The sequence below is a fragment of the Stenella coeruleoalba genome (genome assembly GCF_951394435.1).
Source record: "Stenella coeruleoalba genome assembly, chromosome: 11".
Lineage (NCBI taxonomy): Eukaryota > Metazoa > Chordata > Mammalia > Artiodactyla > Delphinidae > Stenella > Stenella coeruleoalba.
The window spans coordinates 57106045-57125214 of record NC_137157.1 but is presented as its reverse complement, the minus strand read 5'-3'; the positions used below and the strand labels follow the sequence as shown (position 1 = coordinate 57125214).

Sequence of the window (19170 nt, the reverse complement as noted above, 5' to 3'; positions counted from 1 at the left end):
ATGGTGTATCACGTTGATTGATTTGCATATACTGAAGAATCCTTGCATTCCTGGAATAAACCCCACTTGATCATGGTGTATGATCCTTTTAATGTGCTGTTGGATTCTGTTTGCTAGTATTTTGTTGAGGATTTTTGCATGTATGTTCATCAGTGATATTGGCCTGTAGTTTTCTTTCTTTGTGACATCCTTGTCTGGTTTTGGTATCAGGGTGATGGTGGCCTCGTAGAATGAGTTTCGGAGTGTTCCTCCCTCTGCTATATTTTGGAAGAGTTTGAGAAGGATAGGTGTTAGCTCTTCTCTAAATATTTGATAGAATTCGCCTGTGAAGCCATCTGGTCCTGGGCTTTTGTTTGTTGGAAGATTTTTAATCACAGTTTCAATTTCAGTGCTTGTGATTGGTCTGTTCATATTTTCTATTTCTTCCTCATTCAGTCTTGGCAGGTTGTGCATTTCTAAGAATTTGTCCATTTTTTCCAGGTTGTCCAATTTATTGGCATAGAGTTGCTTGTATTAATCTCTCATTATCTTTTGTATTTCTGCAGTGTCAGTTGTTACTTCTCCTTTTTCATTTCTAATTCTATTGATTTGAGTCTTCTCCCTTTTTTTCTTGATGAGTCTGGCTAATGGTTTATCAATTTTGTTTATCTTCTCAAAGAACGAGCTTTTAGTTTTATAGATCTTTGCTATCGTTTCCTTCATTTCTTTTTCATTTATTTCTGATCTGATTTTTATGATTTCTTTCCTTCTTCTAACTTTGGGTTTTTTTGGTTCTTCTTTCTCTAATTGCTTTAGGTGCAAGGTTAGGTTGTTTATTCGAGATGTTTCCTGTTTCTTAAGGTAGGACTGTATTGCTATAAACTTCCCTCTTAGAACTGCTTTTCCTGCATCCTATAGATTTTGGGTCGTCATGTCTCCATTGTCATTTGTTTCTAGGTATTTTTTATTTCCTCTTTGATTTCTTCAGTGATCACTTCATTATTAAGTATTGTTTAGCCTCCATGTATTTGTATTTTTTACAGATCTTTTCCTGTAATTGATATCTAGTCTCATAGGGTTGTGGTCAGAAAAGATACTTGATACAATTTCAATCTTCTTAAATTTACCAAGGCTTGATTTGTGACCCAAGATATGATCTATCCTGGAGAACGTTCCATGAGCACTTGAGAAAAATGTGTATTCTGTTGTTTTTGGATGGAATGTCCTATAAATATCAATTAAGTCCATCTTGTTTAATGTATCATTTAAAGCTTGTGTTTCCTTATTTATTTTCATTTTGCATGATCTGTCCACTGGTGAGGGTGGGGTGTTAAAGTCCCCTACTATGAATGTGTTACTGTCGATTTCCCCTTTTATGGCTGTTAGTATTTGCCTTATCTATTGAGGTGCTCCTATGTTGGATGCATAAATATTTACAATTGTTATATCTTCTTCTTGGATCAATCCCTTGATCATTATGTAGTGTCCTTCTTTGTCTCTTCTAATAGTCTTTGTTTTAAAGTTTATTTTGTCTGATATGAGAATTGCTACTCCAGCTTTCTTTTGGTTTCCATTTGCATGAAATATCTTTTTCCATCCCCTTTCTTTCAGTCTGTATGTGTCTCTAGGTCTGAAGTGGGTCTCTTGTAGACAGCAAATATCTGGGTCTTGTTTTTGTATCCATTCAGCCAATCTGTGTCTTTTGGTGGGAGCATTTAGTCCATTTACATTTAAGGTAATTATCGATATGTATGTTCCTATTCCCATTTTCTTAATTGTTTTGGGTTCGTTATTGTAGGTCTTTCCCTTCTCTTGTGTTTCTTGCCTAGAGAACTTCCTTTAGCAGTTGTTGTAAAGCTGGTTTGGTGGTGCTGAACTCTCTCAGCTTTTGCTTGTCTGTAAAGGTTTTAATTTCTCCATCAAATCTGAATGATATTCTTGCTGGTTAGAGTAATCTTGGTTGCAGGTTTTGCTCCTTCATCACCTTAAATATGTCCTGCCAGTCCCTTCTGGCTTGCAGAGTTTCTGCTGAAAGATCAGCTGTTAACCTTATGGGGATTCCCTTGTGTGTTATTTGTTGTTTTTCCCTTGCTGCTTTTAATATGTTTTCTTTGTATTTAATTTTTGACAGTTTGATTAATATGTGTCTCGGTGTGTTTCTCCTTGGATTTATCCTGTATGGGACTCTCTGTGCTTCCTGGACTTGATTAACTATTTCCTTTCCCATATTAGGGAAGCTTTCAACCATAATCTCTTCAAATATTTTCTCAGTCCCTTTCTTTTTCTCTTCTTCTTCTGGAACCCCTATAGTTCGAATGTTGGTGCATTTAGTGTTGTCCCAGAAGTCTCTGAGACTGTCCTCAGTTCTTTTCATTCTTTTTTCTTTATTCTGCTCTGTAGTAGTTATTTCCACTATTTTATCTTCCAGGTCACTTATCCGTTCTTCTGCCTCACTTATTCTGCTATTGATCCCATCTAGAGTATTTTTAATTTCATTTATTGTGTTGTTCATCATTGCTTGTTTCATCTTTAGTTCTTCTAGGTCCTTGTGAAATGTTTCTTGCATTTTGTCTATTCTATTTCCAGGATTTTGGATCATCTTCACTATCATTATTCTGAATTCTTTTTCAGGTAGACTGCCTATTTCCTCTTCATTTGTTAGGTCTGGTGGGTTTTTATCTTGCTCCTTCATCTGTTGTGTGTTTTTCTGTCTTCTCATTTTGCTTATCTTACTGTGTTTGGGGTCTCCTTTTCACAGGCTGCAGGTTCGTAGTTCCCGTTGTTTTTGGTGTGTGTCCCCAGTGGCTAAATTTGGTTCAGTGGGTTGTGTAGGCTTCCTGGTGGAGGGGACTAGTGCCTGTGTTCTGGTGGATGAGGCTGGATCTTGTCTTTCTGGTGGGCAGGTCCACGTCTGGTGGTGTGTTTTGGGGTGTCTGTGGTCTTATTATGACTTTAGGCAGCCTCTCTGCTAATGGGTGGGGTTGTGTTCCTGTCTTGCTAGTTGTTTGGCATAGGATGTCCAGCACTGTAGCTTGCTGGTCGTTGAGTGAAGCTGGGTGCTGCTGTTGAGATGGAGATCTCTGGGAGATTTTCGCTGTTTGATATTACGTGGAGCTGGGAGGTCTCTTGTGGACCAGTGTCCTGAAGTTGGCTCTCCCACCTCAGAGGCACAGCACTGACTCCTGGCTGAAGCACCAAGAGCCTTTCATCCACACGGCTCAGAATAAAAGGGAGAGAATGTAGAAAGAAAGAATCAGTAGAAGTAGAAAGAAAGAAGGAAAGAAAGAAAGAAAGAAAGAAAGAAAGAAAGGAGAGAGGGAGGGAGGGAGGGAGGGAGGGAGGAAGGAAGGAAAGAAGGAGGGAAGGAAGGAAAAAAGAAAGAAGATAAAGTAAAATTAAATAAAGATAAAATATAATAAAGTTATTAAAATAAAAATATAATTATTAAGAAAAAAAATTAAAAACAAACCAAAAAAAGGACGGCTAGAACCCTAGGACCAATGGTGGAAGCAAAGCTATACAGACAAAATCTTGCACAGAACCATCCACATACACACTCACAAAAAGAGGAAAAGGGGAAAAAATCATAAATCTTGCTCTCAAAGTCCACCTCATTAATTTGGGATGATTCGTTGTCTATTCAGGTATTCCACAGATGCAGGGTACATCAAGTTGATTGTGGAGATTTAATCTGTTGCTCCTGAGGCTGCTGGGAGAGATTTCCCTTTCTCTTCTTTGTTTGCACAGCTCTCGGGGTTCAGCTTTGGATTTGGCCCCGCCTGTGCGTGTAAGGTCGCCGGAGGGCGTCTGTTCTTCGCTCAGACAGGACGGGGTTAAAGGAGCCGCTGACTCGGGGGCTCTGGCTCACTCAGGCCGGGGGGAGGGAGGGGTATGGATGCAGGGCGAGCCTGCGGCGGCAGAGGCCGACATGACATTGCACCAGCCTGAGGTCGCCCTGCGTTCTCCTTGGGAAGTTGTCCCTGGATCCCGGGACCCTGGCAGTGGCGGGCTGCACAGGCTCCCCGGAAGGGGGGTGTGGATAGTGACCTGTGCTCGCACACAGGCTTCTTGGTGGCGGCAGCAGCAGCCTTAGCGTCTCATGCCCGTCTTTGGGGTGCGAGTTGTTAGCCGCGGCTCGCTCCTGTCTCTGGAGCGCCTTTAAGCAGCGCTCTTAATCCCCTCTCCTCGCGCACCAGGAAACAAAGACGGAAGAAAAAGTCTCCTGCCTCTTTGGCAGGTCCAGACTTTTCCCCGGACTGCCTCCCGGGTAGCCGTGCGCACTAACCCCCTGCAGGCTGTGTTCATGCCGCCAACCTCAGTCCTCTCCCGGCGCTCCGACCGAAGCCCGAGCCTCAACTCCCAGCCCCGCCCGCCCCGGCGGGGGAGCAGACAAGCTTCTCCGGCTGGTGAGTGCCGTTCGGCACTGACAGGGCGGGGTTAAAGGAGCCGCCGATTTGGGGGCTCTAGCTCACTCAGGCCGGGGACTGGGAGGGGCATAGAGTGTGGGGCGGGCCTACGGCTGCAGAGGCCGGCGTGACGTTGCACCAGCGTGAGGCGCGCCGTGCGTTCTCCCGGAAGAGTTGACCCTGGATCACGTGACCCTGGCAGTGGCGGGCTGCACAGGCTTCCCGAAAGGGGGGTTGTGGATAGTGACCTGTGCTCGCACACAGGCTTCTTGGTGGCGGCAGCAGCAGCCTTAGCGTCTCCTGCCCGTCTCTGGGGTCTGTGCTTTTAGCCGGGGCTCGTGCCCATCTCTGGAGCTCCTTTAAGCAGCGCTCTTAATCCCCTCTCCTCGCGCACCGGGAAACAAAGAGGTAAGAAAAAGTCTCTTGCCTCTTTGGCAGGTCCAGACTTTTCCCCGGACTCCCTCCCGGCCAGCCGTGGCGCACTAACCCCCTGCAGGCTGTGTTCACGCAGGCAACCCCAGTCCTCTCCCGGAGCTCCGACCGAAGCCCGAGCCTCAGCTCCAGGCCCTGCCCCGCCCGGCGGGTGAGCAGACAAGCCTCTCGGGCTGGTGAGTGCCGGTCGGCCCTGATCCTCTGTGCGGGAATATCCCCGCTTTGCCCTCCGCACCCTTGTTGCTGTGCTCTCCTCCGCGGCCCAGAAGCTTTCCCCCTCCGCCACCCGCAGTCTCCGCCCGCGAAGGGGCTTCCTAGTGTTTGGAAACCTTTCCTCCTTCACAGCTCCCTCCCACTGGTGCAGGTCCCATCCCTATCCTTTTGTCTCTGTTTATTCTTTTTCTCTTGCCCTACCCAGGTACGTGGGGGGTTTCTTGCCTTTTGGGAGGTCTGAGGTCTTCTGCCAGCGTTCAGTAGGTGTTCTGTAGGAGTTGTTCCACGTGTAGATGTATTTCTGGTGTATCTGGGGAGGAAGGTGATCTCTGCGTCTTACTCTTCCGCCATCTTCCCGGAAGCCCACATTAACTCTTACATAGGATGTTTTTCATGCTTATCTACTCTATACTATGGATTTATCTGTTGAGTCTTATGCCAGTGCCATACAGTTTTAATAAGTGTTTGTTTTTGTTTTTTCTTTTGCGGTACGCGGGCCTCTCAGTGTTGTGGCCTCCCCCGTTACAGAGCACAGGCTCCGGACGCGCAGGCTCAGCGGCTATGGCTCACGGGCCCAGCTGCTCCGCGGCATGTGGGATCTTCCCGGACACGGGGTGCAAACCCGTGTCCCCTGCATTGGCAGGTGGACTCTCAACCACTGTGCCACCAGGGAAGCCCTTAATAAGTTTGGTTTTATAATAAATTGTGATGCCTGCTTGGGATGAAATAACCCTAGACATCTTTGCTCTAGACACCTTAGGAATTTTTGTAAGAGGGCTTGTTTTGGATTGGATTCGACCTGAGAATGCAGTTCCTCTGAATAGGAACGTAGTTGTGAATTTTTTGGTTGACACGAAGGTAGATACACTCAGGGGGTATATAGGAAATTTCTTCTCAGTCCTTCCTACTTGGTTCTTTGGATTCACATTCAGGGGCTCATGGTCCTTTGTGTAGGAAAAATTCCTGCTGGGTTCTTTAGGATGGGTTAAAGCTGTTGCAGTTTTTGCATTTTTGTTTATACTTTCCTGGGCAGTTCAGTAGGAAGGTGGGAGAATGTATCTATTGGCCACTATCATAACCTGAAGTCTACTAGTTCCTTTTAATGATTTATTCTTTCAGCATGTGATTATTTGGCCTGTATTAAGTTCTGAGGATACAAAGATCAATAAGATGAAATTCTTGCTCTTGAGAAATGGACATTTCTGGGATTTATTATAAAGAGGGCGGTGGACTCTTCTTTCCTTCCAGGTCATAGAAATTCAACTATAGACCTTGGATCAAAGGGAAGATAAGAGTTTACTTTGAATGTATTTTGTGATTTGTGAGGGAAGTTGTGGGGTACCTTTGGATATTGTGTGTAATTCTAGAATTTTAGCTCTAGAAGGGCTTAGAAAGCACCCTGTTAAGATACTCCTTTTTCTTTTTTTCTAATTATAAAAAATTGTAAAAAATATATAATATAGAAGTTAATATCTAACTGTTTTTAAGTGTATGGTTCTGTGGTATTAAATATATTCATAATGTTGTGCAACCATCACCACTATCCACCTCCAGAATTTTTTTCTACTTGTGAAATGGGAATTCTGTATCTATTAAACAATAACTCCCCATTCTCCAACCCCCCAGCTCCTGGCAACCAACATTCTACTTTCTGTTTCTATAATTTTGACTACTGTAAGTACCTCATGTAAGTGGAATCATACAGTACTTGTCTTTTTGTGATTGGCTTATTTTACTTAGCATAATGTCCCCAAGTTTCATGTATGTTGTAGCATGTGTCAGAATTTTCTTCCTTTTAAGGCTGAATAATATTCCATTGTATGTATATACCACATTTTGCTTATCCATTCATCCTCCAGTGAACTTATGGGTTACATCCATGTTTTAGCTCTTGTGAATAATGCTGCTATGAACATGCGTGTACAAATACCTCTTCAAGATCTTGCTTTCAATTCCTTTGGATGTGTACCCAGTAGTGGAATTTCTGGATCATATAGTAGTTCTATTTTTAATTTATTGAAGAACTGCCATACTGTTTTCCACAGCTGCTGTGCCATTTTCCATTGCCACCAGCAGTGCACAAGTGTTCTAATCTCTCCACATCCTCACTTGTTCTTCTGTTTTTTTTTTTTTTTGACATCCTAATGGGTGTGAGGTGGTATCTCACTGTAGATTTGATTAGCATTTCCCTAATGATTAGTGATGTTGAGCATCTGTTCATGTACTTATTGGCTACCTGTATATCTTCTTTAGAGAAATGTCTATTCAAGTCTTTTGCCCACTTTTAAATCCAGTTGTTTGTTTTTTTGTTGTTGAGTTTTAGGAGTTCTCTCTATATTTTGGATATTAATCAGATATATGATTTACAAATACTTTCTCTCATTCTATGGATTGCTTTTTTACTTTGTGAATATTGTCTTTTGGAGCACAAAATTTAAAAATTTTTATGAAATCGAATTTGTTTACTTTTTTCTTTTGTTGCTTGTGCTTTTGATGTCATATGCAAGAAATCATTGCTGAGTCCAATGTCACAAAGCTTCTGCTCTATGTTTTCTTCTAAGAGTTTTAAGTCTTACATTAAGGCCATGGATCCATTTTGAGCTATTTTTTTTCTTTTTAGGTTTTCATAACCTTTGGATGATCACTATGAATTTTTTTTAACATCTTTATTGGATTATAATTGCTTTACAATGTTGTGTTAGTTTCTGCTGTATAACAAAGTGAATCAGCTATATGTACACATATATCCCCATATCCCCTCCCTCTTTCAGCTCCCTATCCCACCTCTCTAGGTGGTCACAAAGCACCAAGCTGATCTCGCTGTGCTATGCATCTGCTTCCAACTAGCTATCTATTTTACATTTGGTAGTGTATATATGTCCATGCCACTGTCTCACATCATCCCAGCATACCCTTCCCCCTCCCTGTGTCCTCAAGTCCATTCTCTATGTCTGTGTCTTTATTCCTGTCCTGCCCCTAGGTTCATCAGAACCTTTTTTTTTTTTTTTTTAAGATTCCATATATATGTGTTAGCATATGGTATTTGTTTTTCTCTTTCTGACTTACTTCACTCTGTATGAGAGACCCTAGGTCCATCCACCTCACTACAAATACATTTTGAGTTAATTTTTATATATGGTGTTTGGTAAGGGTCGAACTTCATTCTTTTGCATGTGGATATCAATTTTCCCCAGCACCATTCGTTGAAAAGGCTATCCTTCTCCATTGAATGCTCTTGGCACCCTTGTCAAAAATCTTTTGAGCAAATATGTGAGGGTTTATTTCTGGGCTCTTTATTCTATTCCATTGGTCTATATGTCTGTCTTCATGCCACTACCACACTGTTTTGGTTATTGTAGCTTTGTATTAAGTTCTGAAATCAGGAAGTGAGAGCCCTCCACCTTTGTTCTTGTTTTTTAAGATTGTTTTGGCTCTTTAGGATCCCTTGAGATTCCATATAAATTTTAGGATGGATTTTTCTATTTCTGCAAAATATATCTTTAGGATTTTGATAGGGATTACATTGAGTCTGTGGAATCCTTTGGGTAATATTGACATTTTAACAATATTGAGTTTTCCAATACATGAAGTTTTCACATCCATAGGATGTGTTTGTTTCCATTTATTTATGTCCTCATTAATTTCTTTCAGCAATGTTTTGTAGTTTTCATTGTACAAATCTTTCACCTACTTGGTTAATTCTTAATTATTTTATTTTTTGATAATGTAAAAGAAATTATTTTTATAATTTCCTTTTCAGATTGGTCATTGTTACTGTATAGAAATGCAACTAATTTTTGTGCATTGACTTTGTATTCTGTTACTTTGCTGAGTTATTGGTTCTAACAGTGTTTTAATTTTTTCCTTCTTTTTTAAAGTCCTTTTTTTTTGGCTGTATGAGGGCCTCTCACCATTGTGGCCTCTCCCATTGTGGAGCACAGGCTCCGGACGTGCAGGCTCAGCAGCCATGGCTCATGGGCCCAGCCACTCCATGGCATGTGGGATTTTCCCGGACCGGGGCACGAACCCGTGTCCTCTGCATCAGCAGGCAGACTCTCAAACACTGCGCCACCAGGGAAGCCCCTAAAGTCCTTTTTAAGATGAGAAAACAAAGTCCCAGAGTGAAGTGACTGGCCACCAAAGTCACATGATCTCTGATGGCCAATTCGGTCCTCCACCCTCTGCACTGGCAAGGACCTACTGAATGCTCTCTGTAGATGTGAGTGTGAGTGTGGTGTGTGCAATAACATATAAATAGAAAAATCCAGCAGTATTATATTCCGTTAATAATGAAGATTTGTGTAAAAATGGCAATTTGATCTTGACATAAAATGCTAAGACAGTTGTCTTTTTCTTCTTTTTTTCTTATCCATTCAAATCTTCTAATTGCTTTACGATACGGCTTTTTATACTCTACAATTCTGCTTGCTTATAAGGTAGCAGTTCTATTTTTAAAAGGGGGGGTTCTAATCCAAAAATGGGCAGAAGACCTAAATAGACATTTCTCCAAAGAAGGTATACAGATTGCCAACAAAAACATGAAAGGATGCTCAACATCACTAATCATTAGAGAAATGCAAATCAAAACTACAATGAGGTATCACCTCACACCAGTCAGAATGGCCATCAGCAAAACATCTACAAACAATAAATGCTGGAGAGGATGTGGAGAAAGGGAACCCTCTTGCACTGTCGGTGGGAATGTAAATTGATACAGCCACTATGGAAGTTCCTTAAAAAACTAAAAATAGTACTACCATATGACCCAGCAATCCTACTACTGGGCATATACCCTGAGAAAACCATAATTCAAAAAGAGTCATGTACCACAATGTTCATTGCAGCTCTATTTACAATAGCCAGGACATGGAAGCAACCTAAGTGTCCATCAACAGATGAATGGATAAAGAAGATGTGGCACATATATACAATGAAATATTACTCAGCCATAAAAAGAAATGAAATTGAGTTATTTGTAGTGAGGTGGATGGACCTAGAGTCTGTCCTACAGAGTGAAGTAAGTCAGAAAGAGAAAAACAAATACCATATGCTAACACATATATATGTAATCTAAAAAAAAAAAGGTTTTGAAGAACCTAGGGACAGGACAGGAATAAAGGCACAGACATAGAGAATGGACTTGAGGACACGGGGAGGGGGATGGGTAAGCTGGGACGAAGTGAGTCAGTGGCATGGACATATATACACTACCAAACGTAAGGTAGATAGCTAGTGGGAAGCAGCCGCATAGCACAGGGAGATCAGCTCGGTGCTTTTTGACCACCTAGAGGGGTGGGATAGGGAGGGTGGGAGGGGGATGCAAGAGGGAGGAGATATGGGGATATATGTATACGTATAGCTGATTAACTTTGTTATAAAGCAGAAACTAACACACCATTGTAAAGCAATTTTACTCCAATAAAGATGTTAAAATAGAAATAAAAAGGGGGGTTCACTGAGGGCATCTATAGTAGTAGTGGAGGGGCTGGATGTACTAGCTAGTACTTTCCTGGTGGCAAATGAAAGAAACTGAACTTGAACTAGGGAAAGCAGACAAGGGCAGGGCCAGAGTTGGCACTGGGGAAAATTGGCATCAAGGACTTGAGCACTGTGAGGGTTCCTGCTCTTCGTTGCTTGTCTTGGCTTCTTTGAGCATCAGCTTGTTTGCTCAGCCTGGCTTTCATGCGGCTGGGGCTGTTGTTGCTATAGCTCCAGCCTTGCACGTTTACAGTTCCAAGACCCAAGAGGAAAGACTCTTCCCTCAGCTCAAGTCTGAGAAACCCCAGCATAGAAATCTGATTGGCTTGACTTGGGTCAGATGTCTATTCCTGGACCAATCCCAGTAACAGGATTGAGACTTTCTGATTGGCCCATCTTGGATCAGGTGCCCTCCTCTTGGCACATGTTAGGAGCACCCACTAGAACCACATGGTTTGAAAAAGCATCAACCTGCAGATGCTGTTCTGGGCATCTTTTTTTTTTTTTTTTTTTTGCGATATGCGGGCCTCTCACTGTTGTGGTCTCTCCCGTTGCGGAGCACAGGCTACGGACGCGCAGGCTCAGCGGCCATGGCTCACGGGCCCAGCCGCTCCGCGGCATGTGGGATCTTCCCGGACCGGGGCACGAACCCGTGTCCCCTGCATTGGCAGGCGGACTCTCAACCACTGCGCCACCAGGGAAACCCTGGGCATCATTTTAATAAATTTTTCTTCGAAGCTCTCCTTCCCTCTGTTTCTTTATATTTATGTATTTATAAAATGACATCACAGGTGAATTGGGAGATTGGCATTGACATGTATACACTGATGTGTATAAAATGGATGACTAATAAGAACCTGCTGTATAAAAAAATAAATAAAATAAAATTCAAAAATTAAAAAAAAAAATGACATCACAGGGACTTCCCTTGTGGCGCAGTGGTTAAGAATCTGCCTGACGGGCTTCCCTGGTGGCGCAGTGGTTGAGAGTCCGCCTGCCGATGCAGGGGACACGGGTTCGTGCCCCGGTCCGGGAAGATCCCACATGCCGCGGAGTGGCTGGGCCCGTGAGCCATGGCCGCTGAGCCTGCGCGTCCGGAGCCTGTGCTCCGCAACGGGAGAGGCCACAACAGTGAGAGGCCCACGTACTGCAAAAAAAAAAAAGAATCTGCCTGCCAATGCAGGGGATATGGGTTTGAGCCCCGGTCTGGGAAGATCCCACATGCTGTGGAGCAGCTAAGCTCGTGTGCCACAACTACTGAGCCTGTGTGCCACAACTACCGAAGCCCGTGTGCCTAGAGCCCGTGCTCTGCAACAAGAGAAGCCACCGCAATGAGAAGCCTGTGCACCGCAATGAAGAGTAGCCCCCGCTCACCGCAACTAGAGAAAGCCCGTGTGCAGCAACAAAGACCCAAAGCAGCCAAAAAAAAAAAAAAAAAAAATGACATCACAGAGAGAGAGCCTCTGTTAGGTCCTAATCTCTCTTTATCTCATGGTTGCATCTGAACATTCTTAACAAAAGTGAGCCCCAGGAGCACAGGGCAAGGCTCAGGCTGGCTGTCCCCAGGGAGCAGGGCCCATTGAATGTGTGTTGATTGACAGGATATAGTAAATGAGCTAAAGTAGAAATCCTGAGTCTGTGATCCTGGAGGGGTTTCTGTATTTCTGGCTGTTAGTAGATAAGAAACAAATTTGTGTGTGCTGAAAACTAGAGCACAGAAAGACTGGTGTTTTATGAGGGGAGAAAGGGAAAGAGAGAGAGAGAGGGAAACCATGCTTATCCTCTTTCTGATGTGCTCACAGCCTTCCTCTCTTTTCTGGCATGTCTCCCAACTCAGGAGCTTGCCTGGGGGCTTCCCCAGCCAGTTTTCAACTCCACAAGGCAGGAAAAAAATGCTTATTAATTTTTGGTCTCTTTTTTTAATTGGCTTGGAAATTTAACCAGAAAAATTCCATATACATGCAATTGTAAAAAAAAACAACTCTATTAATTAGCTACCCACAGGCTTGCCTTCTCAAGTTAGGTTTAAACCCTAAGGAGAAAATGATATACAGCTGCTCTCTTCTATACCTGCAGGTATGGAAACCACCACCCAACATGAAAGCATCAGTGAAGATATTGCTTTGGAGGGATTCAGATTTTAGAGAAGAAGAGAGGTTATGAGAGCTCATTACTGGATCACTGAACTGGTAAGAATTATAAAGAGCTCCCTTTTCTCTTTAGTTATATGTGCATTGAATGTATTTTTCAGGTGTGACAACTGCTCACAATGGGCCAAACATTCACTCTGCTAATGACACTTGATGTTTCTAGTCACCTGAGAAACAAGGATACCTAATTTCAGGAGATGGCCATAAAGGTTGTAACAAATCAGCCCACAGTGTAGACTCTTTCATTTTTGAGCAAAAACACTCAAAATGTACTCTTTCATTTTGAGCAAAACACTCAAAATGTACTCAGGCTCAACTGACCTCAGAAATACATTTCAAATATGTAGTGGAACCAGTTTTCCCGAGATACCTCACTTTTCTTCTTGCCCATGGCCTTCGGTTCATCCACTCCAAAGAGAATTCTATCACGTGTGGCCTCTTGTCTCAGGGATGGCCAGTCCACTGCCAAGCAGCCAGCCTATTATATTCTCACCCTTTCTAGCTCTATTTCTCCTCTCTCTCTCTCTCCCCTCATCTGAGGCTCTTGCTAAGATGCAGATCCTGCTTCAGTAGGGCTGGAGTGGGGCCTGAGAGTCTGCATTCTGACAAGTTCAGGTGATGCAATGATGTAGGTCCCAGGGCCACACTTAGCATAGCAAGGGACTAAGGCATAGAGACAGAGGGAATTAAGAGCCCAGACATCTTTACTGTGCTGCTGGTGTAAATACAGGGAACTCGTGCTGCAGAGGGTCCCAGATAAGCTCTGGTTTTGTCCTCCGAGGTCTGTTTTTATCTTTGCCCTGCTTTTCCATGGATTCCCCAAGGGATGTACCTTTTGAACAGAGCCCCTTTTCTTGAGATAATTTGAGGGGGATTCTGTTCCTTCCTTCCAACCAGATGTGTCTTGACTAGGTCAAAAAGCTGATATGTCAGCAGTTAGAGAAGAGCCCACTGGTCAGGCCTGTATGAGGTCCAAGTCACCGGGCATTGCCTTTTCTTGGGTATGGTTCGGCACATTTCCCCTGCTGCGTCATCACTCCATCAGGGACAACAGGTCTGTGCGTTTGTGGCAAGACCTTGTTCTGACCCTGTTAACTTGTTCATTCTTTTAGTGCCAACTTCTGTAGTTAAGAGATGAATTTCAAAAGAGAAATATTTCCAATACCGCAAACTGAAGAAGGAAGAAGATTTAGCTCTCTGATATAAAAACAACCAGAAAATACAATAAATGAATCAGTGGTTGGAACACTAAAGAGTATATTTGTTTGCAATGTGAATGGCACGTCAATTGTGATTTGTGTGTGGCCCACAATAATTTCCAGTTATATATCCACACTAAATAGAGACTAACGTGTTCTATTTAACATATTCATAAAGTGGGGCGAAGTCTAGGAAGAAGTGAATATTAATATGTGACTGTTTAGGTTGTTTTATTGCTTGGCCTTATATGGCATCCACACTCAGTCTGGCTCAGGAAGTGAAAATGAAATGGGCAAATATATTCGGTGATGTAGATAACAATAAATAGAATAGGTTCTGCTCAGCACTTGGTGTGTGGAAGTAAAAGAAATCCAAATCCTTTGGGTAATATGCAGTCACTCAAGACATACTTACTGAGCACCCATTTTTGTGCAAGCCACCATGGTAGGTGAAGTGAGGGTTCAAAGGTGAGCAAAATGCTCTTCCTTCCTTTGATGCTCCTACAATCCAAAAAAGAAACAAACAAACAAAAGAGCCCTACAATTAAGAAATGGTCTCTTCTTCTTCCGTGTTCTATTAGCTGACTGCCACATTGGCCTTTTATTCCTTAAGCCAATGGAATACAACTCTAATGGTGAAGTTTTAGTCCCAGCATTAGGCCAATGAGAGAGGTGTTTTTTTTTTTTTTTAAATTTTTATTTTATTTATTTTTGACTGCGTTGGGTCTTCGTTGCTGCACACAGGCTTTCTCTAGTTGCAATGAGCTGGGACTATTCTTCATTGCGGTGCGCGGACTTCTCATTGTGGTGGCTTCTCGTTGCAGAGCATGGGCTCTAGGCACGCAGGCTTCAGTAGTTGTGGCACAAGGGCTCAGTAGTTGTGGCTCACGGACTCTAGAGCACAGGCTCAGTAGTTGTGGTGCACGGGCTTAGTTGCTCCATGGCATGTGGGATCTTTCCAGACCAGGGCTCGAACCTGTGTCCCCTGCCTTGGCAGATGGATTCTTAACCGCTGCGCCACCAGGGAAGCCCCGAGAGAGGTATTTTTAATGGACGTTTCCAGTGCCTCTCAGCTCTTATGATGCAGGTGACAGTCCACTCTTAAGGTTAACCCTGTGTCCATCCTTCCACAGTCAGAGCCATTCTGTGCTCAGATAATCACAGCTAACTCTTTTGGCTAAACAATTGCTTGCATACTCCATCAACCCTTACAACCTCCCTGAGGAACTTCTGTCTCAGACTCTGCAAGGGGCCATATGGAGAAGATATTTCAGGAGCCAAATGGCAAAAATGATACAGCTGGTGAATTGGGTGAGCCATGCTACCCACCAGCCAATCTCCCCACACAGTGTATTGGTGATTAAGAACATCAATGTGCCAGGTCAGGGGTGGTATGGACTGAATTGTGTCCCCCTCTCATTCATATGTTGAAGTCCCAACCCCCATGTGACTGTATTGGACACAGGGCCTTTAAAGAGGTGATTAAGGTTAAATGAGGTCATAAGGGTGGGGCCCTGATCTGATAGAACTAGTGCCCTTATAAGAAGGGGAAGAGACATCAGACGTCTCTCTTCACCATGTGAGGATGTGGCAAGAAGGCAGCCATCTGCCACCTTAGAGGAGAGATCTCTTGCCAGAACCCAGACATGATGGCACCTTTGTCTTGGACTTCCAGCCTCCAGAACTGTGAGAAAATAAATGTCTGTCATTTAAGCCACCCGGTCTGTGGCAGCTCGAGCACAGTAATACAAGGGGTGATTCAGTGAATGGGAGGCAAGACGAGATGGGCGGGGGAGAGAGCTAGTGACTGTGTGAGCCGACGGTGTTGAGGTTTGGTGACCAGGACAGTTCCCAGTGAAGATGAGCTTTATCCTTTTCTTCAGAGTTTAAAATCCACAGCTGGGAACCATGACTTCACTTCTTATGGATGGGTAGCAAGAAAAACTGCTGGAGACAAGATGTATATTTAATTTTGGGTGTATTGGCAACAGGATTATTTTACTCTAAACTGCAGAGAAGATGTACATCTTATGACACAGATAGTGAAGGAGTCATGTAAAAATAGGTCTTTGGCCTCAGAACTTACGGAAGTTAAAGTTTGAATCCTAAATATTTCTTAATTTTTGACAGCCCCAATAAACCTCATGTTAAAACTACAGCTTCCAATCTACTGATCTGATCATTAGGGTTTCCATTTTTCAGGAGTTATTAGGAGGAAAAACAACTCTATCCCAGTTACTAGGAGATGCACAACCACTGATAATTAGAAAGAAATAAAATCGATGACTAAATGAATGTGCAGTTTACATGCAAAGGTAACCTTTTATTCTTTCCAATTAGGATGTTATTTCTCTGTAGACTTGGCAGATGAGGCTGTGTTATAAATAGAAGTGATATTTTGTAGGGTTCTTCTAACTGAAATGTGCATGAGGTCAAATTATAATCAAAGTAATATGTATAAGTAATGAGCTGAGCCGACATTCCCAGGCATTTATCCATTTGGTGGTAATAAATGAGCAAAGATGAAAAGAGTGCTTCCGGACAAACACAGCAAAATAGTTAACTTGTGTGGTTAAAACACAGCAACTTATCTCTTTGTATTGAATGCTTGCCAGTGATAATCAACTTCATTTGTTAATTGTATTCATGATATTAATGAGCTCATTAGCATAATAGTCACATCCTGTTCTCTTGTGGTCTGAGTCTGGGGAATCACAAGTTTTGCACACCTTGTTGCTATAGATATATTTATGCATCCTAATTATGTACAAATTCAAATGCCATCTGTGTTAACTTTACACAAGGATACCCTCAAATCATTCCTTGCTTGGTTTTAAGGGAGCTCTCTGAGAATTTGGTAGAGATCTTTTCTTGTCAGAGTAATGAGGTTCATCTTTATGATAAAGGTTTAAATTTAGCTCTTGTTATTGGTAAGAATGATCTTTTTCTCCTGAATTCTACTCTTCAGTAAGCCTTAGCCATGAGCCTGGAATATGGAAGAAGAAAGTAACGATGGCAAGTCCCAGCAAGCAAGGAAAGGGAGATAAATGAAAATTCACCTCTTCTGGCTTGGGGGATTGTGGGGGAAAGAAAGGAGGCAGGTGGGAGATGGGTGTGTTGGGTAAGACCTTCAAGGGTGGGGGCCGGTGTTTCCCCACACCCCAGGGAGGATGGGAAAGGGGACTGAATGAGAGCCACAGGGCCTGCCTTGGCATCTGGCATGGCAAGATGAAGGTGACCCCCTTGGGCCACATAGACCGGCAGCCAGAGGAAGGATGTGGCAGAGCTCAAGTGAGTCAGCCAGGAAGAATCACCAGGCCATCATGGGGCTGCAAGAGGCCAGCCCAGCTCAGCACTGGTAGGGGCTTTTGCAGGAGAAACTTGCACCCCTCCAGAAGCCGGCTGCTCCATAAATGTTATCAGTCCAGGAACAAGCCCAGGCTAGGCATTTTGCAGCAGGGGACACCATCTGGAATCAAGGACTCCTTCCTTTTCTTGAATGTCATCTTGGGGAAGAGAAGAAGCAAGGACATCTGAAAGACTGAACATTTATCCAAAAGACATCAAGTTATGTAAGGATTTTGTTCAGTTTTTGGGATTGGACTGAGATTATAAGCTTGAACTAAAATGTCTAGTTCCCTCTTCCTGCTTGCAAGGGGAGATGGGAACTTGTAAGAGAGATTAATTAATAAGACAATAATGAAGCTTCATTTTCTTGGGATTTATGAGGGTGATGTAAGTCAACTTGGAGCCCTACTACAGATGAAATTGCTGTGAGGAGGCAACTCGTTTTTGTCCTGCTCACCCTCCAGGTCCGTTCCAGTTATGTAGAATGACTGCTCAGTATAACTACAGAAAAGCTAGCAGATTTGGACATGGTTGTGGCTGTCCTGTTACCATGATCCAAGCTCTTAGGCACAATCTGAAGTTCCTGAGATGTAACCTTCCCCTTGATTATCCCTGTGGTGCCTCCTTACCTGGACCCTTTCTTCCTGATGCTTTTTGGTACCTGGGATTCCTCTGTTTTCCCCTATGACCTTGACTTGGTGGGAAGTCATGCTGTGTACTTCAGCTGGCTGGAGGGGCCCATAGGTCTGCACTGTTCTTGCTGGTGCCATCCCCATTTTACAGATGGAGCACAAGGAAGCTAGGTAACTTAACCAAGGTCATACAGCTAGTTGCCTAGCCAGGGTTTGAACTCACATCAGGGTCCATGGACTCTGTGCTTAACCCTACCCTCTACTGTCTACTAGCTCACATAAGTCTCCAGATTACTGTACCCAGCCAGGCCCAGCTTTTCCCACCTCTCTTTGGTTAGAAAAGAAGATAGGACACTGACAACTTGGCTCCATATTTCTACCCACAAGGACACATTTGACTTTGAAGCCAATTCCAATTGGCTTTGATTGGAGTCTAAATTCAGGGCAGTTTTCTCAGACAGTGAATAGAACTTCCTCAGGTTGTGGCCACACAATGACAGGTGAGTCTCTTGTGTGATCCCCTGACTCCATGTGGGAAAAAGGGACAGGAGGAGGTTGTTGTTCTCACAGTGTTGAGGAGTTAAGGTAAACAACTCCAGATAAGGGGCTGTTTCCATACAACTCTCCCTATACTCTTGGATTGATGGTCACAAAGGGGAGGTGTTTATTCCAGTGCCCAAGGTCACACCCTCCCACAGCTGAGGGGAAATCAAATAACACTTCATAGTAGTTCGGCAGCCCCAAGCTCAGCATGGCCCATTGAGCCAAGGGTGTCTCTTCCCAACCTGAGGAGTTCCTGACCAAATGGTTCTTCAGCTGGTGGCTGTAAGACTCTTGATCTACACATAGGAAGGCACTCAGAAATTAGATTTAGTAGGATAAGCCTGGGAGAAAGTGTGGGCCAAATGAATCTGCTTGTTCCCTGTTTTAGCTTTCTTTCACTAGGTACTGAATATGTTTAGTGGGTCCTTGGCCCTCTCCATGGTACCTCTCCTAGGCTATTTCACTGGACTACCCTGTATCCAAATGCTTTCTAGTCCCTCCATTAATACAACCTTCCTTGGGCCTTTTTGGCCAATGTTTTGATGGATGGATGCTGTGATGGTTAATTTTATATGTCAGCTTGGTTGGACCATGGTGCACAGATCTGTGGTCAAACATTATTCTGGATGTTTCTGTCCGAGTGCTTTTGGATGAGGTTAATATTTAGATCGGTAGACTTTGAGTAAAGCAGATTGCTCTTCATAGTGTGGGTGGGCCTCATCCAATCAGTTGAAGGCTTGGCAAAAGACTGACCTCCCTCTGTCAGCAGGTGACCTTTGGATGTGAACTG

The 19170-nt window shown here is 43.5% G+C and overlaps 1 long non-coding RNA gene across 1 annotated transcript in view; it reads left to right on the top strand.

Annotated features, from left to right (window-relative positions):
* Nucleotides 1-4598: 4598 nt before the first annotated feature.
* LOC307194083 overlaps nucleotides 4599-19170 on the top strand; it is a 461642-nt gene continuing 447070 nt past the window's right edge. Inside the window, exons 1-2 of the long non-coding RNA XR_013830494.1 lie at nucleotides 4599-4793; nucleotides 12585-12697. This is a non-coding gene — a long non-coding RNA (uncharacterized lncRNA). The remainder of the gene's footprint in view (nucleotides 4794-12584; nucleotides 12698-19170) is intronic.